Here is a 26,113-nt window from a genome sequence, read left to right on the forward strand (position 1 = left end):
CTTCTATTTGGCTATTCCTGAGTTATATCCTTTATAATAAACCAGTACATGTAAGTCAAATGCTTTCCTGAGTTCTGTGAGAAGTTCTAGCAAATTATAAAGCCCGAGGAAGAGGTTATAGGAAACCCCTGACTTATAGCTAGTTGGTCAGCCATATGAGGCACCTAGACTTAAGATTGTTCTCTGAAGTAAGGGCAGTCTTGTCAGACTGAGCCTTAACTTGTGGGGTCTGCACTAACTCCAGGTAGTTAGTATCAGAGTTGAATTAACTTGTAAGAAACCCAGTTGGTGTCTGGACAATTGAATAATTGGTTGATGTGGGGAAAAAACCCACATATTTGGTGTCAAAAGTTTAGTGTTGCAAAAACACAGAGCATAGTACCTGTACTATGTAGTGGTGGACTATTTCATAAAATTATATCCTTCTATAACTTAATAGATAAAAAATTTAGATAATGAACTTTTTCATTTGGACAAAAGGCTCTCCAGGCTAATGATTGGGAGAGGCAGCTGATTCCTTCTAACTGCATATTATAAGATAGTACTAGAAAGAGGAGTATTCAAAAGGAAAAAAAAAAAAAGAGAAATACTTTGCAAGAGGGGCCAGAACTTGCTAGGTTAAATAACAATTGTTTCTTACCCTGGGCCGGTATAATACTCTCATGTGAGATATGGCCTCAGAGTTCATATCTCACAGTCACAGAGTTGTGAAAGTTTTTGCCATGACCTTTTAAAAAATTAAGGCAATGCCTTCTACACACTTTCAGCTCTCCCAGAAGAACTTCTAGGAAGCTTTAGCTCATGGCACACAGAAGGTTAGCCTGAAACTAGTAGAGAATAAATCCAGAGAGGGAGGCATAGCAGGAAAGTAATTAGGAGTACAGCTTTTGTTCTGCAGGTTGGGTTATAATCACAAAGTTATTCAAGAAATAATAATGAAAAAAGTCTACAGCCTTAGCTAAAAGGGACTGAATCTGCTTAAGTTTTTGTAAAACAAATCTCTGAACCTGCAAATTTTTATTAGGAAACACGTTGAGAGAATTCGGCAGTATTTACTAATGCCTTTATAGAAGTGCCCAGGGAGTCTAGTGGAAAGTGAATGATGTCCAAGGAAGTGAAGTCAAGGTAGATGGAGGAAAATGGACTGAGGAGCCACTCCTGTGGAACAGAAACAATGTCTTTTGAAAGGTTACTTTCCACTCCCAGAGTAGGCGTCTTAGTCAATATCATCCCAGCACGATTTGAAAATTGTGATAGACAGGCTACCGCTCTCTACCTCCTATTGTTCATCTCTATTTAGAAGGAAGGTGTTCATTGTGGTCATTCTGTCTCTGTCTCACCATTGCATCCTTTGGGTTTGTGGGGGTACCATTTTAGTTTATAGTTCTCCAGATTAAGATGAGACTTATTTGGACTTGACGTTGGTCATGAGATCCTATCATCTAAGCTTGATCTGATCAAGTGGAACTGTTTGATTCTGAGTTTGGCCATTTGATTTGTTTAGCCAATGCAATCTTACCACATGTGACACACACAAAAGCTTTTAGTTTTTTTTTTCAGTCTCAGATCCCATCGTGAGAGTATGCTTAGACTAGCTTGCCTGGAAGATGAAAGACACACAGCCTAGTCATCCCTGCAGGCCTGGCTGAAAGTTAGCTTATCAATAAATATGTGTCTGAGTCCAACTGAGAAATGAAGAACCACTCAGCTGAGTCCAGGATAATTCAGTGATCTGTAGACTCATGAGCTAAATGAATGCTTTTTAAGCCACTGAGTACTGGATGCTTTATTATACAGCATCTTGCAATAGACAACTGATACATAGGACCTATACCAGGATATGGCATTTTGAGCAGAGACCTGAATGATTGTAAGGAGACAACCAAAGGGAGCATTCTGGTAAAGGAAGACGGTTAGTGTCAAAAGAAAAACGTGATCAGTCTGAGGAGGAGAAAGGAAGTCAATATATCTGGAGCAGAGTAATTAAAGACAATCAGTAAAACAATGGATTGGTAAATTAAGCAGGAGCCACATCATATGGAGTTTCGCAAACAGGGTAAAATGCCTCTACCGCATTTTCTTCTATGTGTAACGGGACATTTTTAGAACATTTTAAGCGGAGTTTCATATGGTTTAAGTTTAAAAAGTAAGTTTTCTCTGCTTTTATATGATGAATGGATTTCATGGGAGCAAGAATAGAAGTAGGGAAACTAGTTATGAAGCCCGAACCCAGATAATTGTAACTTGGACTCTTCCAGTTGTACGGTTTGTGGGCATGCCTTCAGGAAAGTGGAAGGAGAAAAAATATCTCAAAAGGTAAAGCATAATTACGTCTCTGAAAAGTATTCGCTATTGCATTATATTTTATTTATACCCTCCATCTAAGAAGAAATTTTTAATTGGGAGAATAAATATTTATGATATTGTTTTGATTTTCAGGATCTTAACCAGATCCAGAGTCCCAAGCATCACAGGCATAATTTCCTGAATCATTACGTTTACTTTTGCTTATAAATATTTAATAGCGTTTCTTGCTTACATACCTTCTATCTATCTATTCTATCTCTTTGTGCCCAAGACACACTCAAGTAGAGTCCACAACATTGCTCTAATTATGATTGAACATGTATATTTTATAACTTTCCCATTGAGGACATACAAATTGATCTGGATCCTTCTTCATGCCATTAAAAATAGTCCAGAAATTCTAAATTATTGATTATATATGACTTTATTAAATTAGTTTAATGTTAATATTAAATTAGAATAAAATCACCATGAGGCTACTCAAATAACAGGAACATTTTTCCCCATGGTATCTTTTGAAGTAACTACTGATCCCGGCAGCAATATTTCACTGGAGGCTGTTGTAGGAACTTACGAGTTTGATGAATTATACAGATTTTGCACGTAATAGATCCTTCATTCTATGTGTAAATATTACTAATAATTAAAATTGTATCACTGGACTATACTTTAAAAGTTAATTAGTTCATTCTTTCCGTCAGTGTAATGATGTTGTCAAAACATAAATCACATATAATTTCTCACGTTTCAGGACTTGTCATTGCATTTAGGAAAAAAAATCCAAACAGCCCTTATTGACCTCAGGACCCTGCTTCCTATACCTCCTGTCTATCTCTTTAATTTAACATTTTTCCTCACTCCTTCTAACTATGAGCCGTGATGGCATTTGCAAATCCTATTCCTTCTACTCAAACATTCTTACCTCTTACACTTTTTTTTTTAAGTTTTAAAGATTTTATTTTTCCTTTTTCTCCCCAAAGCCCCCCTGGTACATAGTTGTGTATTTTTCTTTTAGTTTTGGGTCCTTCTAGTTGTGGCATGTGGGACGCTACCTCAGCATGGCTTGATGAGTGGTGCCACGTCTGCGCCCAGGATTCGAACCAGTGAAACCCCGGGCCGCCAAAGCAGAGCATGTGAACTTAACCACTCGGCCAGGGCTGGCCCCCATTTCATACACTTTTTGTATGTGGCATTCATTCTGGTTCTTTTAAATTGTCACCACCTTAAGGATTAGCCTCGGTGTCAGTTCAGGTTCTCTGAGAAGCAGAGGCCAACACAGGATTAGATGTTTGAGGGGTTTAGAGGGGAAACACCTGTGAGGGAATAAGAGGGAGGGAGGCTGAGGATTTGAGAGATCAGGCAGATTTCACTGCAGGCTCACCTGCTGTAAGGGAGTAGAGGAAAGACTATGATAAGATTCAACTGCAATAGATATCCATTACCTCCTTGGCCCCGCCTTCTTACCTGCAGAGCATACTTGGCTTTTTAAGCTCCGGAGCCCCTCCAGTAAGATGGGCTCTCTCCTCTAACACAGCTTCCTCCGTGATGCAATATCACTTTCTTTTTTTGTTTTTTGTATGTTACAGATTTTCCAGAAATACGTGTTGGGATGTTTCATCTTTTGAGCTTCCCATAGTGGTTTTGTTACAGGCTCTTAACATCAGCCCTGATATCAGTTTCCCCACATTGAACCCAGTGTACATGGGGTTAAAACTAAAACCCACCACCCCCTTTCCTGCTTCTCTAGCTCCACTCATGTGTAAATACCTGTTTCTTTAAACTTTGACTCCTTGAGCTTTACAACTAAATGGGAGTTACAAATTGTTAAAAGCCCAGGAGGCCTGGGGTTGGAGGCACACTAAAGTTCAGCTAATCATGTGTCCTTGAAGTTTGCCAGGAAAGCTGCTGTCTGAAGACTGTCAAGGAGAGGAGGCTTCCCAGACCTCAACTCCTCCATTTGAGGCGCTGAACCACCTCAAGCAGGAAGACGAGACAACTGCGAAGGACTCGCACCTGCCGTCCTCCTATCTCGCCATGCCCTCCCCCGCCTCGCTGCAAGCAGCCTCTCAAGGCCAAACCCAGGCTGGTGGGGAGGCACCGACCTGCACAAGCTACGTGTTCCCCCTCCCCTACCCAGAAGCCCAAATAAAAATCCCTACCCATTCCTCATCGGGGAGCTAGCAACTTTTGAGGCATGAGCCCTTGCTTTGCTCCCTGTGCCTGGCATAGTAGAAACCTTTCCTCTTCCACTCAAGACTCTGTTCTCGTTATTTGGATTGGCATCGGGTTCAGGGACCGAACTTGCGGTTACAGTTTCTATTATATAGTTAAGTCCCATTTTGGCTTCGTCATTCTCATTCAACTAGAATCAATTGCTCATCAGTTTCTATGTAATCCAAAACCCTGTAAATATTAGTAGGAGAAAAGGAAATATTTACTTTTTTGTGTTCTTTTCTAGCAAATTTGCAACATTTGTCACAAATTTCATCTTTTATACTTTCCATTTTGAAGCAATCTTGTTGATTTCCTCTACCATTTGAGAATTTTGTCTAATTTTCCTCTGTTAGTGTTCTAAAATTTATACTTCAATGTTTTAATTCTTCTGATAGTTACCCTTACATTTTCAACTGTATATTAAGCTGTTACTTTTTCATCAATTTCTAGAATAAATGTCCTAGAAGGCCAACATGTTTGGCCTGTTTCCACTTTTAACCATATTCTTTTACATCTCCCGTGTTGAAATCATCTCTGTTTTTGGAGAAGGGAACCACATGGCGAGGACTTGAGGATGGTCCCTCGAGCTGCTTGTGGTCCCTGGCTGACAGCTAGCAAGAAAAAGGGGACCTCAGTCATATGATGGCAAGGAGATGAATTCTGTCAGTACCAGTGAGCTAGAAGGGGCCCTTCAGCCTTAAATGAGATCCTAGTCCTGGACAGCACTTTGATTTCAGCTTGATGAGACGTTGAGCAGTGTACCCAGCTAACCTATGCCTGGACTCTTGACCTAGAGAAACTGTGAAATAATAAATTTATGTTGTTTTCAGCTGCGTAGTTTGTGGTAATTTGTTACATAGCAATGGAAAACTAATCTACCATCATCATCTCTTGCCTGGGTTGTAACAGTAGCTTCCTAGCTGTTCTCCTTACTATTCCAGCTGTTACCCATCTCTATTCTCCCAAGCAAGCAGCGCAAAACTTTAAACACTAACTAGAAACATTTTGCTTCTCTGCTGAAAACCATCCATAGATTTCTAATTTCAGTTAATGTAAAAGCCAGTCTTCACAGAATGTCTAAAATGCTTTCTCGTGTCCTTGAAAACATTCTGTCTCCCCCATGGTTCTCCGTGCCCATGCTCCTCCAGTGATTCCGTCTGTAGTTTTAACACTTTACGTCTTTTCCTGCTTCAGGCACTTGGTTTTTCTCTTTCTTTGTTTGGACTTTTCCCCTAAATATACGCAAGTCTAATTGCCTCAGTGAGGCTTCATGAACACCCTAAGGAAGATAACTCACTTCTTGTACTTCAGCAATCTATTTTTGTTCATAACATACATCACTATCTTATGTTATGGATATTTTCTTGTTTATTTAGTCATTGTTTTTCACCCCCAAGAGAATATAATCTCCATGCAGATGGGGACTTTATTGTGTTCATTGCTAAATCACCAGTACCTAGAACGCTGCTTGGAAACTAGTAGGCGTTCCCTAAATATTTGTTAAATAATTGAATAAGGAAAGAAAGGAAGTTTTGTCAGTAACTCTGTTTTTTATTTTTAATTTCTTTCACTGTTTTGTTGGACTTCCAGATTGATTTTGAACTCTATTCTGCTTCGATGTCTAAGACCATCACGAGTGTACGCACAGTCGTTCTAAGTCTACATACAGGATGTAAACTTCCCTTGTTTCCAGTCCTCACTACATATGGCAAGGGACCAGATCTTCCGGTGTACTGCTCTTTTATTTGACTTGTTTGTTTACTAATTACCGTAATGATTATTCCATGATTGCATGGTACTTTTGAATTTAAGATTTGTGTTTGGTGTTTTTAATTTTTCCCTGGGGCTTTAGAGAAGTTCTATTTCTTCTCTCTCTGTGTTAATCTCTCTCTCTCTCTTTCTGCTTTGCATGTTCGTTTCTGTTGAACTTGGAGGAGGATTCTGAGCCTCAGAGGACATGGTGGCCCTAGTCTCAATACCTTTGCTTTCTTACTGCCTCAAGATTTCACAAATTTTCAGTTTCATGGGTAGTACTCATTTACATTTTTGCACTTAAATGTATTCTGTTTGGGATCTATTTTTTATCACCTGGATCAGGGACACCTTATTACTTTCTGGACACTGGTTTTCGAACATGTCTTTCTCCATAAAAATATTAAAAATGATATTTTTATGATCACATTAGTATGAATATGGATATATTAATTTTATATATTAAAGTATTTTCTTCAACTTAAAACTTTTTTTTATTTTTAAAAGAAAGTTTTAAAAATTTGTGGCCATTAAAAGCATTGTAGGCCCTAAACACTTTGCCTATTGAGTTTAATATATGCAACCTGAACATAAATATATTTTTAATAGAAGAATATGAATTCCTTCAGTCTGCCATCCCTATAAAATATTTCCTATAGTGCTTTATAAATATGAAAAATAATATTGATAATTATAAATTCACATTAATTATCATTTGAAGAAAATTTTTTTAAAGTAATTAAATATTACATCAGAACATAGCTAGCACCATATGCCTAGCCAATATTGTCCAGTCCCTCACTAATTTTTTTAAATAACTTTATTGACCTGTGATTAACATATAGAAAGGTGTAAATATTTAATGTACACGACTTGATGAATTTGGAGATAAGTATACACCCGTAAAATCATTACCACAATCTCTACCATAAACATATCCACCACATCCAAAAGTTCCCCCCTACTCTCTTTGTTATTATTGTTTGTGATAAGAATACTTAACATATGACCTAAACTTTCAGCAAATTTTTAAGTATACAATACAGTTTTGTCACTAATTTTTAAAGAATATTTTTTCTACTTGTTTGTTTTCTATGTGATATCAAATGGATTAGTTGTTTTGAATGTTACCTTTATCAGTACAGTGTGAATTCTACATATATTTTGTGAGTTTGTGGTAAAAATATAAAGCAATGCATTAGGTGTGCCATCCAATGTCTCAATGTCTTCTTTAAGCTTTCTTCATATTTTCTCTGCCATAGGATATCTCAGTCGCTACTTATAATCCAACCATCTGGCTCAGCGGGAAGTCTGGGAGCACATTCTCCACCCTCACACCCTTCACTTTCTCCATCCTTTCTTCACCAAGCTTTGCTTATTCTATCCCCAGAACAGTTCTGAAGTGCAGACCTGCATTTCTGCTCCACTAGGTTGGTAAAACAGCCTCTTAACTGGCATTGCTGCTAACAGTCCCATTCCCTTTCCAGATGCTCTTCCACTTTTAGGTGGAGTGAAATATTTTATATATACGTGTGTGTTTACGTATGTATGAAGTGGTAGATGCTTTGTGTATTCTTTATACATCATCTATACATTATATATATAGAATGATGTATACAATGAATAGACATTTAGTGAAATAATATTAAAGAAGAAAATTATATTCTAAAACGAGCAAAAAGAGTGTTGGACAGAAAAATTAAAATTACTTTACAAGAGTTATATTTATATAAGCATTTTGGAGCTTATAAAAACTCTTTTCATGACTCAATAGATATTATATAGATAATTATGACATTGCAAAATTAATATTGGTTATGAAAATGTAAAATAGAGATCTCGGATTTCTCCAATAACTATTAAACTCAAATTTATATATGAAATTCATTTTATCTGTTTATTGTTTTTCTATTAGATGAATGTGTGTTTTCTGTCTAAATGAGAATATCTGCTCCTGTATTAAACTTTTGTTTTGAAGATGAACAATTAGAAGAAAGATCATCATTAAATTTATCTTGGGGTTCATTACAGTTTGTAAAGAGATTCTACTAAGTACTATAAAATTTACTGCTTGCATTATGAAAATGTTTATGGAATTATCTTGATCATTTTGTTGAATATCATGGTTTCTCACAATATAATACAAAAACATGCATTGACTTACTGTAATAATGCTAGATTTATAAGGATTTTATTTAATATGACAAGAAAGTTTGCGTGGTTTACAGATTCAATTTTCAAGGCTATACTCTTAAAACATAGTATTAGGGAATATTAAGCATCTTAAAAATTACTTCACTTATATTCACCTGAAGCTGCCAAAGACAATCTGTTTCTTTATATAAAAAGAGGAGTGATAAAATTCAAAGGAGATTTATTTGAAGCTACTTAAGGCATTGGAAGATCATAAAAATCCTAAGACAATGTTTAAAATACCTTCCTGTTTGACAACAGTAATTCTGAATTTAGGCTGTTCTAAAAATAGCTAATTCCTTATTTAAGTTATTGACTAGATATTGATTGTATAAAGCCTTTCACACTAGATTTACAGTTTAATTCACGTCTTAATTTTCTTGTTTTTTCAGTGTTTTGTTGAAGAATTGCATTTTCTCACAAACCTATGAATGGAAACTTTGTGATGCAATATTTAGTGACCAGCTTATTTGCTACACGTTAGGTGTTTCAAAGCCTGCCTTACCTCTGACACTGAAAAGAAGCTTTAACTCTCCACCAACTTCAGTGTAGCTACTCAGAAATACACACTAACTTGTGGTTTATTAGGTGAATCAAGACATGAAAGCTGCACAAAAATCGTTAGGATAAAACATAAATACACTTGTAAGGTAGACCAACACTATCCAAATATTTATGTTTTAAACTATTGTTAAAATTGTGATAAACTCAGTCTGAGACCTAACAATCAGTTGCCTTCAGGTGAATGAGAGGAGGTCCAAACCCTCCTCATCATTGAGTATATTGCAGAAATAAACATGTACTGAGGTCGCTAAATAAGACATCTAAATTTAATTCCCTTTTTTATTTTATTGAGGTAAAATATAACATAGGCCATTTTAATCATTGTAAGTGTACAATTAAGTGACATTAACTATATTAATGCTTCCAAATTCTTATCTAAACTACATAAAATTGCATCTCCTTGAATGCATTATTAGTCAACACACACGCAAATGAGATGTGATATTTTCAGAAATAATTGGGAGTATTTTCTACCACACTGTGTTTTAGGATCAATGAGAGATAACAACGAAGTCATGAATTTTATGAATCCCTGTGTAAGAAAAGGACATTTCTGATATTAATTTACAAAGGAGAGAGTTAAAATGAATACCACAAAAAGTTCTTAGTGTCAGAATTTATTGTAGCTTTATCTCTATGCTGCTACCTTTTCCACTCATAACATCAAAGATATGCAGTGGATATTTACACTGTATTCCTCATTTAATAACTGTACTTCTAATCTAATACCACAGTGTTCACACGAGTTTTCCCCTTTTTCTATGTGTGTACCTTGATTCTCCATCAGTCAGGACCTTTAATCCCTCTACCCATAGTATGCTTGCTTATTTCTCACTAACCTGTGCATAGCCAAGTTCTCTGGGCTCCTGTACCATCTTGTCTCAGCACAATTCTCATGCAGATTGTCCTCACCACCCTTTTCAAGTCTGCCAATATCTATTAGCCTGAATTTGAACGAAAAAAATGAGAAGAAGAATGGAAGTGGGTAAGGGAAAAAGGGATGGAAGAGATGAAGGATAAGAAAGGAAGTCTGATTTCAAGTTTTTATAATCTGAAACTAGAAAAAAAATTACTAACTACTTGGGAATCATTTTACAAAACTTTTCTTATAACACTCATGGGTTACCACGTTTTCCCTGAAGTGTCTTGTCATTCTGCTGTTCCCAGAATACTAAAACAGACCCAATGAAAGGTGGCTTGTAGAAAATTTCTCACTGGGACTCACGCAAGTTAAATCTCTTGGCTTATTTGTACGATGTTGTAAGGATAGGGTAGGTCACAACATTTTCAAATTACCTGAGAAGGTTTATATTCCTTCGGCTATATTTCACACCCTAGAGGCGTATATTTTTGGCCACTTCTAATCAAAGGTGTATCATGTAACCTCTAAATTAAAAGATCCCTGTGAATTTCCTAAGGAATTCCCTCTCTTTAGATCATTTCTCAGACATAGATTCCTGGAAAAACCTCCTACGTACCAAATAGTATTTTAGGGGTTTAAGTGGAAAAAATGAAGGCAGTTAGAAGGCTCATGGAGGAGGCCGTGTAAGTTATTGGTCACCTGTGCTAGACCTATGGGAGTAGAGATGGATGAGAGTTGACAAATGTGGGATATGCTGTATGGTGGAATTTGTAGATGTGGATTATTATCAGAACTAAAAAAAGGAAATAAAGTGATGTTATATAGATTATAAATTTGAAAATTAACAACAAGGTAGATATTAATATGGCACAATTAAACTTGTCTTCCACCAATCTTAACTCTCAATTTCTGGTCATATTACATTTTAGAAAATAAAGGAAGACCTATGTTCTTGATCTCTTGTAGGAAGAAAAAAGTAGAACTGTAAGAAATGTGTGCACCTTAATGAATAGTGCAAGCTGGAGTGCTGTTTGGCAAATAAAAAAAATTGATTTGTGTCTTAGTTTCAACACATCCTAACCATGTGTACCCATCATAGGCCTTTAAACAACATGTACTGCCTCTTTTTTCTATAAATTGTCACATCAGTAATAACAGCTACTCTGACAAATCTCCAGTTTATTCTGAAGTTCATGTGGAATCAATGGGGTAAAATGCTTTGAGTCTTTTACCATTTGTTTTGTTGTTGTTACTTGCTGTAGGGGTAATTTTCATAGCACAGATGAGGCTAGCTGTCACAGAGTTGGAAAGACGAAAGAGCAAGCTGTTGTTGACATTTCTAGAAAAAATGAGTGTAAGTTTCTGTGCAGAGTAAATTTGCCTAATTATGTTTCTGTACTAGTGTATCAAAATTGGAAAAAGCAAAAATTACTGAATGGAACCGCGTGTACAATGAATATATAAATATAATTGAATATAACTACAACTGAAAAGAACTAGAAATATAACTTTGGAGGTAAAAGATCATCTTATCCTTTTGTAATTTCCTTCCTAGGCTCAAGTATTGATTTTAAGTCATCATTCCACACCCTTGGTAAATAATTATATTTATTTTAATTTTGTAGTTAGACACTATTTGTGAAATATCCAATCAGGTTTTTTCTCTTTTTGAGTCCTCTCCAAGTACTCTATGTCCTTCTCATCTGAAATAGAAGTATTTTGACATAGTACTCAGCACAATAAGGGGTGTAAATAACCAGAACTTAAAGCATCATTGCAAATATACAAGTAAATCACTTTGAACTCATGTATTCATTTAACAATTTTTGTTGTTATTGAATGTCTCCTATGTATTTGACACTGTTTCAAGTAGCTGGGGCTCATCAGTAAACAGAATTTCTTGGCCTTGTGGTATTTTCATTCTAATGAGGAGGAAGCCAACACACAATAATGAAGATAAGTTAGTTGTATGTATCGCAATTTTATTTGAACTATGGAAGAAATAAAAAAAGTCTTGCAGTATAATCGGGATTGACATGCTGCTAGGGTGAGAAGATGTGTGATCACATCTTTAAATAGGGCTCTTTCCGGGGAAAGAGATTTTTTGGAGAAAACACTTGACTACAGTAAGGGAAAGAGGCACCTGGTGAAAGAAAGATTTAGAAAGAGTCAGCACAAAGTCTCTATGGTGAGAATGTGACTGCTGTGCTCAAGAAAAGTAAAATACCTGTGTGACTGGAATGGGTAAGTGGAAAAAAGTAGAGGATGAGTGAGAGAGATAATTGGCCTTTATACTGGATGAAATAAGGAGCCACTGTAGAATGTTTAAATGAATCATAGCCTTTGTCGTGTATATATATATATATATAAAATCTAGTTCAACGTTCATATTTGAAATGAGGAGATACGATTATAATCAGGGAGACCTGCCAGAAGCTCTTTTAATAATCCAGTACGAGGTGATGGCAGCTGTAATCAGGGTTATGGAGGTGGAGGAGTTTGAAGTGCTTGAATTGGATATACATGGAAGGTAAAGGTTTGTGAATTTGCTTATGGATTGTATATGATGTGTGAGTAAAACAGAAACATGGAAATAATCGCAAATTTTTTTGACTTTAGCAACTGAAGAGATGGAGTTGTCATCAACTGAGATAAAGAAGTTGTTAGAGGAGGTGCTTTAGGGACAAATATTGAGATTTCAATTTTGACGTATGTTAGATGTCCAAATGGAGATGTTAAGAAAATAATCAGAGGGGATTTACGCACCACCGTCACAGTACTAAAATATTCTGTATTTGTCCATATATTGTCTTTACAAGTGAGTTTTATACATTCATATCCTTTTGTGTTTTTGTTGAGCATCCTTTCATTTCAACTCAAAGAACACTTTTTAGCCTTTTATATAGGCAGGTCTAGCGGTGATGAACTTCTTTAGCTTTTTTCGTGTAGGAAAGTCTTTATGTCTCCTTCATTTTTGAAGAATAGTTTTGCTGGATGTAGTATTCTTGGCTGGCAGGTTTTTTTCTTTCAGCATTTTGAATATATCTTTCTACCCGCTTCTGGCCTACAAGGTTTCTGCTGAGAAATACACTGATAGTCTTCTGGGAACTTCCATGTATGTAATGAACCACTTTTCTCTTACTGCTTTAAAATTGCCTTTGTCTTTGAATTTGACCATTTGATTATAATGTGTCTTTATATAGACTCTTTGAGTTCACCTTGTTTGAGATCTTTTGGACTTCATAAATGTGAATGTCTATTTCTCTCCGCAGATTTGGGAAGTTTTCAGCCACTACTTCTTTAGATAAGCTTTTGGTCCCTTTCTTTCTCTCTTCTCCTTCTGGGATATAAGCTTAGCAGTTCCTCAAAAAGTTAAATTTACTTCCTGGATTCTGTCTTTTCCTTCTGGAAATGAGAGAATAATGTCAGTTGGAGATGAAAATTTGAAAGTCAGAAAAATATAGATGTAAATTACAGTCATCAGGTCAGATGAGATCATGAAGAAAATATATGTAGCTAGACAAGAAGAGAACAAGAGACTGAATCTAGGGCACTTCATCATTAAGAGGTTAGGATGAAGAGGAGGGACCATCAAGGAGACTAAAAAGAAACAAGTGGTGAAGAGGGAAAACAGAAGAGTGAGTATGGCCTCAGAGCTGAGTGAAACACTTCATCAAGGAGGGAAACATAAGGCTATCGTGGAGAAGGGAGTGGCTAATCCCAGGAAACATGGCTGATACTAGAGTAAACTGAGGATTAAGAACTGACCACTGATTTAGCAATGTGTAAGGTAGTCAGTAACCTTGGCAAGAGCAGGTTAGTTAGTTTAATGAGAGGAAATTCTTCCGTTAGACTGAGTTTAAAAGAGAATGAAAAACTACAGAATGGGATAAAACATTTTCAAATTATGGTAATGGACTATTATACTATGATAATTGTATCTAGAATACATAAAGAACTCTTAAAACTGAATAATAAAGACAAATAAGCTGATTAAAAGATGAGCAAAGGATTTGGATAAAATTTCTGCCATAGAAGATATACAAACAGTCAATGAGCAGGTGAAAAGATGTTTGACATCATTAGTTGTCAAAAAAAAATGTAAACTAAACTACAATGAGATACCACTTCCCATCCACTAGAATGACTATAATCTAAAAGACAGACAATTACAAGAGTTGACAAAGATGTGGAAAAATCAGAACTCTCATAGACTGTTGTGGCCTTGTAAATGCACACAGCCACATTGGAAGTTTAACAATTGCTTCAAAAGGTAAACTTAGAATTATTGTAAGACTTATTATTTTCACTCTTAGATATATGCCCAAGATCAATAAAAACGTATGTCCACACACACACACAAACACTTATACATAAATGTTCATATAAGCATTATGCACAACAACCAAAAGCTGCAACAACTCAAATGTCAACCCACTATTGAATGGATAAAAATAATGTGTTATATCTATGCAAGGGAATATTATTTGGCAATAAAAAATAATAAAGTAATGATAGATGCAGCAGTATGGATGAGTCTTGAAAACATTAGGTTAGATAAAAGAAGCCAGTCACAAAGGACCACATATTGTATAATTACATTTAAATAAAATGTTCAGAATAGATAAATTTATGGAGGCAAAAAATAAATCAGTGATTGTGCAGAGTTGAGAGTGGAGGAATGTTTCCTTGTGCTTCTTTGTAATCTATCTACTGAACAATGGCTCGTGGCAACCTATATTCTCTTCTCTCTCACAACAGTTTTCCATTTTCTACAATTTCACATAAATTGAGTTATGCAGTATGCAGTCTTCATTAACTCAAACACAAACCTTTTGAAATTTATGTATGTTTTGGCCATATCACTGGTCTGTTCCCCTTTTTTGCTAAATAACATTCTATTGTGTTGTACCGCAATCTGAATGCTATGAATATTCCAGTACAAGTTTCTGTATGAGTATGTTTTCATTTCTCCTGGGTAAATGTTTAGAAGTGGGATTGCTCACTCATGTGATAAGGGCATTAATTACTCTATAAGAAACTGCTAAATTGTTTTCCAAATTGGTTGTATCACTTTTGCATTTCCACTAAGAATGTAATTGAATCTTAAATGTTCCACATCTACACAACACTTGGTATTGTTTGTCTTTTTAATTTAAATATTCTAATGTGAGTGGAATGGTATTTCAAGGTGGTTTTAATTTGCATTTCCCAAATGATTGATGACATGGAGTATCATTTTGTATGCTTATTTGCCATTCTATATCTTCTTTGGTAAAATGTTCGTTTAAATCTTTTGCCCATTAATTGTTAGGTGGTTTATTTTCTTCTTATTGAGTTGTAAGCATTTTTTATACTTTCTGGACATAAAACTCATTGATTATAAAACTTGGAAATATTTTCTCACAGACTTTGGTTTATATTTTTTCTTTCTTAATAATTTACATCATAAAGCAAAAGGTTTCATTTTAAAATATACTTCATCCATTGTTTCTCTTTATTTTTCATGCTCCTCCTCCTCCTCCTTCTTTCTCTCTCTCACTTTTTTCAGTGTGTATCCTGTTTAGGAATTAAATCTTTGCATAACTCAAGGTCAACAAAGTTTTTCTCTTATATTTCCTTCTAGAAGTTTTATATTTTTAGCTCTTACATTTAGCTCTAGTATCCATTTCTACTTATCTTTATGATATGAGATGACAGTTTTGATTCATTTCTCCTGCAGTGTGCCCATATAAGTTATTGGGAACATGCTCTTCAAACTACAAAATTGTCATGGCTTATTTTAAATTAAGAATTAGTTGTTTTATTGTCCACAAATTTATATCTATTTGATTGAAGCAATATTTGTGGTTTCCAAGTAAGATTTTTTTTAATTTTGAGTACCTGTTTTTCCTCACAGCCTGGGCTTATTTTATGGTCTTAATTTCTTAAATTTGTATGAAAATTTTAATTGTTATTTCAAGAATTTTCTTTCATTTCCTAAGTTATCTCTGTTTATTCAGAGTCTGATGTCTCTCTTCATAGTGCACTTCTCTTTTGCTGTAGACTTTCCTCAAATCTATATACTTTTTGTTCTTTTGTATTACACAGTTCTGATAGTCTCATTGCCAAATGACTATCTCAAGGCTGTATGCTTGAGGTGGCTTCTGGGAGCAGGGAGATCAAGCAAAACACATATTCCGAAGGCAGGGAGGAGGTGAGGAGCCTCTAGTTGCCCAGATCAAGTTCATGGGTCAACTGGTGGTCACATCTTCTTGACGACTTCCTCCAAAAGTCAAGCACATTCAGGAAGACAAAAATAAAGGTTCGCTGCCTATGTGTAAATTCTCAGATGCTGGTTACTCTGTCTCCTCCAATTAAATTCCCGATGTGTTCCTCAGTTCTGCTTTAACATCTGTTTTTCTTATATTCAAACCTCTTATATCAGTACCTTCTTTCTTGCAGCCTTCTTCTGTGAGTATTCTGGTCAATATGGCCTCATCTGTTCCAAAACACTCTTAAACTCTTTAAAAACACTGAGCTGCTGATGGCTACCTCCTCTCATTCTCAACACACATACACCAACTCATATTACATGTGAGTAAACTTTTTAATTGGGCTTTTAGTACACATGCCTAGATGCCAATTTGTCATTCATTTCCTAAGGAAGATTGAATAAGGCATACACTTTAAAAATAGAGTTGTTATACTAACAGGTAAATATTGTATTACATGAACACAATGATGATGATGTGGAAGAGGAGGAGAAGTATGATAATGATACGAATGATTGATGCATTGGAAATTACCTTCCAAGAAGTAATCAACTTATGAAAACAAAGTCTTCCAAGCAGAGATCAAGTGCATGTGAACGTGTGAACTCTTAGCAGCCCATTATCTCAGATTTCTGCCTTTTGGGTTATACTCTTATGATGAAAGTTTAAAATTCATATTAGTTACTAAAGACTATCTTCCTTAAACAGTGGTTTTATGGATTTGAATGTCTGGATTTTTATCAGTTTATTTTTGAAGGAATAACAGTGGATGCTGAAAACTTCTACAAAATACTCTTGTGTAAATTATTTCACTATATCTTTATAACAACAATGTATATTATGAACTTTTGTTATAACTTTATGTTTCCTGGCACAAGCAAGGAAAACTGAGTTTTTACAAAAGGACAGGTAATGTTGTAGGTTTTGTCAAGGCAAAAATTTCACTGGACAAAGTTCAACAGGTAGGGAAGATTTTATTCAAGGCTGTTGCAATAGGGAAGAAAGACTAACACTCAGCCTGAACTCAACCCCACTGACATAAAGGGCTGGAGAGATTTTAAAAGCTGAGATGGGGGTGAGGGATCATAAACTACCTGTGTTTCCTAATTGGCCTTACCCAAAGAAAAAGTAAACTTTCTCTTATCTTCATGACATGAGGTCCTTTTACAACTTAGACCAAGGGCACCTCTGAATTTGGGCTCCTGCCCTCCCAGCAGACTGAGACATAGGACTGCTACCTTCTTTGCTGCTAATGTTTTAAATGGATGACTCCCAGGCCCTGGAGAAACCATCATGGGCTGTAAAATTATCAAAAGGATTTAAAAAGACTTACATCTAAACAGGACCGAGAAAGAATTTGCAATTTCAAGTTCGTAAAGTAAATACTCTAAGAAAAAGGAGGAGGAACCTCTCTGGTTAGGTTGTCTGGATTCTGTAAGAGCCAGGGTGAGAGGGCGGTCAGGGACTAAGAGTCAGGAAGAAGCATGTCTGAAGTTTAATCAAGCTGAGGAAAATATTAAGGTCAATATACATCACCTGTACAAGTGTTCATAGCAAGCTATGAGATAGACATTCTTTTCTTTCTAATTCTTAGAAGAATCGCAGTGGTTTTAAAGGATCTGACAAAATTCATAAGGCTGTCTTTGGTAAACCCAAGATTCAAATTTAGTTCTATTAATTACAAATTACTTTTTCCTAACCAAAAAGTTTTTACTAATACAAAACATTGCTATCTGAATTTTCGTGCTTCTACTTTCTATTTTATACACCACCTAAAGCTAAATTAAGAAAGAATCCAGGAAAAAAATGAGACATTAATAGACTCTAAAAAGCTACAGAAGTTCTAAGAGAGATTCAAAAGGTTAGGGATCAAAGGCCTCATGTTTTCAAACTGCACATTATCTATGCCAAATTATTATGCTAATGAGTTCCCACTGAAGAGCTCACATTTATAAAAAAGGTTTTCATATTACAAATTTAGAGTCAAAATTTCCTGACGTATTCCCTAGCCCAGTGGAAACAGCCTTAACTCATAAAGGCCAGAAGGACATTATTTCCTAAAGCTGTCTCTCTTTAAATTGATGACTTTATGAAAAAATGTCTGCCAGGAAAGTTTGTTGTAATATGAAATACTCATCCCTAAACACATTTTTCCACTGTCACATTACATTACCACGAAGATGTGTTCCATCTGTAGTCTGGCTTGTATCTTTTCCAGGTATCTTATACTGAAGTAACAGTGGACTCTCCAGGTCTTAAATGCTGCTCTCATGCTAATAGATATAAGGTGCTAGTCCTGCCTGACCCAGTGAAGTTCAATGGTTTACAGCTATTATTAATGGTCTAACCTTTCTCCAGATATACTGTTATGTGTAAAGCTAATATAAAAAGCAAACTAAAACTTAGTATCTGTATTTGGAGAAGGATTTGGACTCAGAAATCTCCTGTACATGACCAGAACTTTTCAACAATCCCCGAGGCACTTTTGTAAGAACATGAGACTCCATGGAAATAACTTAGCAAATGAGCTATCTGGTATAATCTCCACATATTTAGGTAAGTAAACTGGAGGAAAAAAGATAATAATCCACATGGCTTGCATTTTACAAATAGTATAAAATAAGACTTTAACCAGTTTAGTCTTGATTCGGTGTGATTTCCAGGTTTACTACTTCTCAAATAATTAGAAATCCATATAAAGGTGAAAGAAAATTTCAAGTTTGAAATGTTTAAGGAGAAAAATGTGAAATGTTCAAATTCAAAAATGTGTCTTCCTAGACTTAACAATTCAATAAAAAGATCATTTCATTTATTTGATTTCTACATTGATATTTACTTCACATTCATTAAAAAGTTGAAACTTACGACATGAAATTAGTGAAACCAATACATTTCTGCCCTTATTTCTAGTGTACCAAATTCCTATCTTTTGTTTTTTTCAAACAAGTTAGCATTGGTAATTCATCTTTCACAATCTGATGTCAAGAATAGAGGTCCTTATTTGGAAATCTAAAATATTTTGCTATTAGGAAACCTAATCTCAAAAATAGTCATTCTGGGGCTGGCCCCGTGGCCGAGTGGTTAAGTTCGCGCGCTCTGCTGCAGGAGGCCCACTGTTTCGTTGGTTCGAATCCTGCGCACGGACATGGCACTGCTCATCAAACCACGCTGAGGCAGCGTCCCACATGCCACAACTAGAAGGACCCACAACAAAGAATACACAACTATGTACCAGGGGGCTTTGGGGAGAAAAAGGAAAAAATAATAATTAAAAAAAAAGATCATTTAAAAAAAATAGTCATTCCACTTTTGATTGATATTTCTGATAGATACTTCTTCTATCAACTAAATTCCAAAATTACTTAGAAAAATACTTAGTCTTCTCTCTAATGATTTCTTTTTGCCCCATTTGCTGACTCAGTTTATTTATAAGATTACACCATTCATTCACCATTGTCTCTCTGTCAAACAATATAGTAGGCATTAAAGTCAATAAAAGAAACATAGGGTCACAGATACAGCCTTCTAAAATGAGCTTCTTATCTATCTGGAGTCTCCCCAGATCAGATCCTGTTGTTATGGTCGTGTGTTTCCCTCATATTCCACAATTCCTGGCTGTACCTGCAACACTCTTTGCTCAGTCTTTAATAGGAGAATATTATCCAAGTTGTGATGGTAGAACCTCCTTTAATCTTAATGTTTACTCTCTGGGGGACAACCTTTGCCCCTCTGAAGAATTTAAAATGTGCTTTTTCTTTTGCATCTAAACATTGTGAGATTTTCTAAATAATCATATCCAAAAATATTCTACCAATAGATATACAAGGAAAATTAAAATGATTTGTTAAAGCATCTTTCCCAATTATTTTAGGGTTAAGTTCATTTTTTGTACTTTCCAATCCTATAACACATTTTTAAGTTCTACAACAGAATAGGTCTATGATAGACAAAATTAATAACATTATTTAACAAACTTGATTTTCACATCTATACAAATCTTGCCCAACATTTTCTGAGAGAAATAGTGGCAGTAAAATAAGTTTACTAGAACAATTAAATAATATATTCTAGTGGTTAAAATCATAAGCACTGACAATAACAAATGCTGACAAGGATGTGGAACAATAGGAGCTCATTCAATACTGGTAGCAATGAATAAATGGTGCACAAGGGATTTTTAGAGAGGCGAAACTATTCTATTAGAACAATAACGGAGGACACATGATATGCATTTATCAAAATGCATAGAACTATACTCATAAGAGCAATCCCTAATGTAAATTATAGGCCTTAGTCTAAAATAATATACCTATGTTTGTTTACTAATTGTAATAAATGTACCACACCTATGCAAGATGTTAATAATAAAGAAAGTTGTGGGCCTGTGAAAGAGAGAATAAATAAGAACTCTTTGTACAATATGCCTAATATTCTTAAACATTAAACTGCTTTAAAAAAAAGTCTAGGGATTTCTAAAAATTAAATAGTTATAAATCTAGAAAAACATGTATAGGACTTGCATAGTAAAAACTAGAAAATGCTGATATAAATAAATGGAGAAATATACGTTGTTTGTCAATTAGAAGTCTCAATATAGTAGAGATATCATTTCTTTCCAAATTGATCTACATATATAACACAATTCCTGTCAAATCCAAGCAATATTTGTTTTAAATACAAATATGGTTACCCTAAAATATATGTGGAAAAGCAAAAGAACCAAAATAGATAAAACATTTTTTAAAAGAAGCATGAAGAGGTATGAATCAACCTATCCTATTTCAAGACTCAATATAGAGCAACAGTAACTAAGACCAAACCTGGTCATTTTAAACACACACAAATATGTGCAATGATTTTTTGACAAATATGCAAAAGAAATTAAATGAAAGAAAGATAATATTTGCAACAAATAGTGCTGGAGCAATTGGACATCCATAGGCAAAAAAAAAAAAAATAATAGTAATAATAATCTGGACTTATTTCCCTCCTCACAAAAAAATTAACTCAAAATGGATCATGAACTTATTTGTAAAATGTACAACTGAAAAAATACACAAGACAGCCCCAGTGGCCTACTGGCTGAGTTTGGCGTGCTCCGCTTCAGCCGTCTAGCTTCATTTCCTGGGCATGGAGCTACACCATTTGTCTGTCAGTGGCTGTGCTGTGGTGGCGGCTCACGTACAAAAAGAGGGAGAACCACAACAGATGTTAGCTCAGGGTGAATCTTCCTGATCAAAAAAAAAAAAAAAACACAAGATAGAATATGAGAAAATCTTCATGATCTAGGACTGAGGATAGAGAAGGTTCTTAGACTTGGCATTTAAAAGTATGAACCATAAAAGGAAAAAATGGTGAATTTCACTTTATTAAAATTTAAATCTTTTGTCCTACAAAAGACCCTGTCAGAATATTCAACAACTCCCAACAGGAAGAAAATATTTGCAAACTGCGTATGCAACAAAAGACTAATATGTAGAGTTCTTTATGTAAAGAAACTCTCTAAACAGTAAAAGAAAAATAGGAAATGGGCAAAAGACGTTATTTAACATTTCACCAGAGAGGGTATACAGATGAAAAGCACAAGAAAAATACATTAAACATCATTAATTATTAGGAAAATGTAAATAAAAACCACAATAGATAACACTTTCAGCATTATGTTGATACATATTATAATAGATATTATTTTCAACATTATGTTTAGGCAGTTCACTATTCTAGTCAATACTCAATATGTATTTTTTGAGAGACTAATTACTATAAACTAAAATTTTATGTTAAAGAATATGTACATTTTGGTGTTCTAAATATATACATAATATTTAAGATAATTTTACTGATTAGAATGTAGGTAAAAATTGTCATTTCAATTTTAAATATACACTCAATTAATTAGAGTAACTTTATGATAATACCTGAAATCTAATTCCTACAAAATATAGAAATATAAAACAACAAAATTTATAACATATAAATTTAATTTATTAGACATAAATATTATTTGACTACTCAGGAATGTTTTATTTCTACATTAATTAAAATGTAGCATGGAAATGAAAACAGAAATTTAATATATTAAAACTGTAAACACAGTTTAAAATAATCAAAGAAGTTAATTAACTGTTTCTAAATGGACTTTATGTTCTCTTAAGTACTCTTAAATGTAATTTTTAATGCTTACTTGACATATAAATAGAACGGTATAAACTGTATCCTGAATTTAAAAGCTTAATGCATATATAATTTTACTTGTAACTTTAACTAATTGAATATTAATCTTTAAAATCTTAATAAATTTGTGAATGATCCTCTCTGAATACACACACACATGCGTGTGCACAAAACACAGACGAAAACATCAATGAAAATTCAACTCTGCCATATCATGCCAAATGGAAAGTCAGAGAAAGCTCTATGGAGGAAAATGAAGTTAAGCATAAAGTAACCTATCCTAACATCATATAGGAAGAAAAAGAAAAGTAGAGTACATAGCATAAAAAGAATCAGTGGAGAAACAATTTTAGAAGAAAGAATAGGTAGGGAGACACACTAAAATTCATTATGTGCCTTGATTTATAAGATAAAATTCTGAGATGAGATAACATAAAAAATAAGCCTGATAAGGCAAAAATGAACTTTGAAGAGCTCAAGAAATAAACCAAAGGTCAAGAAAGTAGGGTTAAATAACTAACACATGATACATAAATTGCAAACAGAATAGATGTGGTGATAATAAATCATTGAGATTAGGAAAAAAGCTAAGATAATTATAGTGAATCCAGAAGAAAAAGGAGAAAAGAAATTAAAATTATTAAATAGATAATTTAATACATATGTAGAACAGATAAAGAATATAAAATGTTTGGATATTTGAAGTTTCTAAAGTAGAAAACTCCATTAATGGAAAATCAAAAATTTCAATATTTGAAGGAATGTTTTCTTGAGCTGAATTAACAAATGAGTTCATACATTGAGAGTAAAAGTACACTTTGATTTAGAAAAACAACTTAACCTGGTTTAAATCATTGAATTGCAAGGATAAAGGATGGAGTCTACAGATAAACAAGAAAAATAGAAGTTCACTTAAAATAAGGAAAATTCAGTCTGGATTCTGAATTCTCTATAGCAATTTTCAAAGCCAGATATGACCATTTATTGAGAGAAAGATAATGTATTTTAAGAGGGACATTCTCTCACTAACAGTCAAACTATTAATAGTCATGACTTTATTCTAATAAGTATATTAGCCATAACAGGTAGCAGGCCTAATATGGCCCATTGACTGTAGTTTGCTGACCCTTAATCTAACCCTATGTCCTCTAAAGAGAAAAATAATCAAAATATTTCAGTCAATAAAAGCTTCCTTCCAAAATGAGGCTAATCAGAAGGAAATTAAATGCAACACTCCAAAATGAAGTAAATATTCTTGAACAAGTATTCAAAAATCATCATGAATCCTGAATTAAAAAATCCATTAGAGAAATGTACAAAAGAATAGGAAAATAAAAGATTGAAATCAGGAGAGAAAGGAAGAAAAATAACAAAGCAATGGCAGAAATGAAAACTAAATTACAAGGTCCTCCGTGAAGAATAAGTTTCAATGAAAATTTAACAAAGTGCATTGAACAAAGAAGAATAAGAAAGTAAATATAAAATAAGGAAAGGAGTAAAAAGTGTCTAATAGAAATTAGTTAAAATGGAAGAGAGGCAAGGAGAATGAAACAGTTAAAATCAAAATTCTTGGGGGCTGGCCCCGTGGCCGAGTGGTTAAGTTCGTGCACTCCGCTGCAGGCGGCCCAGTGTTTCGTTGGTTCGAATCCTGGGCACGGACATGGCACTGCTCATCAAACCACGCTGAGGCAGTGTCCCACATGCCACAACTAGAAGGACCCACAACGAAGAATATACAACTATGTACTGGGGGGCTTTGGGGAGAAAAAGGAAAAAAAATAAAATCTTTAAAAAAAAAAAAAATCAAAATTCTTGTAGTGGAAAAATCAAACAATAAAGAGGAAATAATATTTACATCTATAATCTAAGAAACATTTTGAGAAATAAAAGAATTGGTAGGGGCCACCAGGTACATAGGACAATTTACCTGTAACAAAAGCTCTGAAACAACAGCTATTAAAACTATTTGACTTTAATGTTAAAGAAATAGAGGATGTTGATTCTATGTTTGGACAAGAAAAGTACAAGATGAGCTTAGAAAATCTTTTTGTACCAGACAGTAAGAATATATTGAAAAATGTTTTGGGGAATAGTCAAGTGATAAAGGAGATATTGAAGTTGCACCAAGTCAAAATAAATACTGTTGAAGATTTATAACCCATAGAAGAAAATAATCTATGTGCCCACACTGATATAAATGAATATACAAATAAATAGGCTAGAAGAAGCAGCTCTTCAATACACTACAATTTGAAAAAAAAAAAAAACATGTAGAAAGAATGATGGCCTTGAAAAGTTATTATTTGTAATAAGTTGAAAGCCAATCTTGTAATAATTATTTCATGAAAGATCTTCAGTGTCTGCTAAAACCAATAAATAAAATTTCGTTGAAGTATAAAACATTTACATAATCTCAAAATATCTACCCACAAACTACTTATTAATAATGGTAGGGGAAAATAGTTAGTTTACAGAGTAAATCCTGGCACATACTACATTAATCAAGTAATCAAACTAAATATCAGCATAAAAAGGACAAATAAAAATCATGTGCCATCTCTTCGGATATAGAGAGAAGAACCCAGTTCACTTTTGTTTTATTTCTCCAAAAAGAGTAGCCTGAAATTTATCACTAGGAAATATCAAACTCAAATTGATGGATATTCCATAGCGTAACTGGTTGCTTAAGATGGCATCTCATTGTGGTTTTAACTTACATATTTTTCTATTACTTGTGAAATAGACCATAATTTTTTTATGTCCGTTTATGTTTCTTAGCATCAAAATATCTGCTGTTTCATTATTTTTGTTTTTTTAAATTTATTTTCAGGAGTTGTCTATTAAAGAATTATTTTTGGCTAAATGCACTGAACACATTTGCTTCAAGTTCTTAAAAATATGTTATTTAATGAAAGTTTACATATCCATATTTTTTATCAAGCATAAATTTCAAATCTTGCTTAACATATCCCTCCCTATTCCAAAATGACAAATATATTCTATGTCTTTCTTTTCTCAATGTTTTAAGTCTTTGCTTTTCATATCTAAGGCTTTAATCATCTTCTGGAGCTTATTTTTCTGTGTGACATGAGGGGAAAAATACAATAGAAAATTAATAGTCCCAGCACCAGATTATTTTTGGTATTCTATAAAAATAATTGCACCATCAATGAAATATGACATTTTTTATTCTTTCTTCCCAACTCTTAGGTTTTTACTACATTTTACTGTCTTACTGCATTGTCTAGAATCCCCATTCAAGAAAGAATTAAATGGCAGAGAGTTGATATATTCTAGTGCTCTTGATTTTAAAAAGAATGCTTCTGACATTCTAACATTAAATATGATAATTACACTAGATTTGAAGTAGGTATCCATTATTCAGTGTAGAGAAGTTTTGTGCTACTCTTGGTTTATTAAGAGCTTTTATGATTAATCAGCATTGCACTTTATTGAATGTACTTTACTTTCTGCTTCTAATGAAAAGATTAAATGGTATTTCAGTGTAATCTTTTAATACAGTGTAATTCCATAATAGATTTGCTAGTAGTAAACCAAACTTGTATGCACAGGATAAAATCAATTTATCTTTATGTACCATATTTTTTAACAGTTGTATTTAATTTGACAATATTATCTTAAGGATTTTTTCACTCATTTTCATGTGTTGCACTGTAATTTTCCATTCTTGTACAGTCTTTGTCTAGTATTCCAAGGTACAGATAGTGTAGGGGAGGAAGACATTTCCTCTACCCACTCTAGGTCCTTCTGGCTGGAGAACAAATTAAATTCA

At 34.1% G+C, this 26,113-nt stretch overlaps 1 long non-coding RNA gene across 1 annotated transcript in view; it reads left to right on the top strand.

The window, feature by feature from the left end:
- Positions 1-26,113, top strand: part of LOC138918549 (uncharacterized) — a 141,479-nt gene that overhangs the window by 100,107 nt on the left and 15,259 nt on the right. The window lies entirely within an intron of this gene.

Source organism: Equus caballus, chromosome 17, assembly GCF_041296265.1.
Source record: "Equus caballus isolate H_3958 breed thoroughbred chromosome 17, TB-T2T, whole genome shotgun sequence".
Classification (NCBI taxonomy): Eukaryota; Metazoa; Chordata; class Mammalia; order Perissodactyla; family Equidae; genus Equus; species Equus caballus.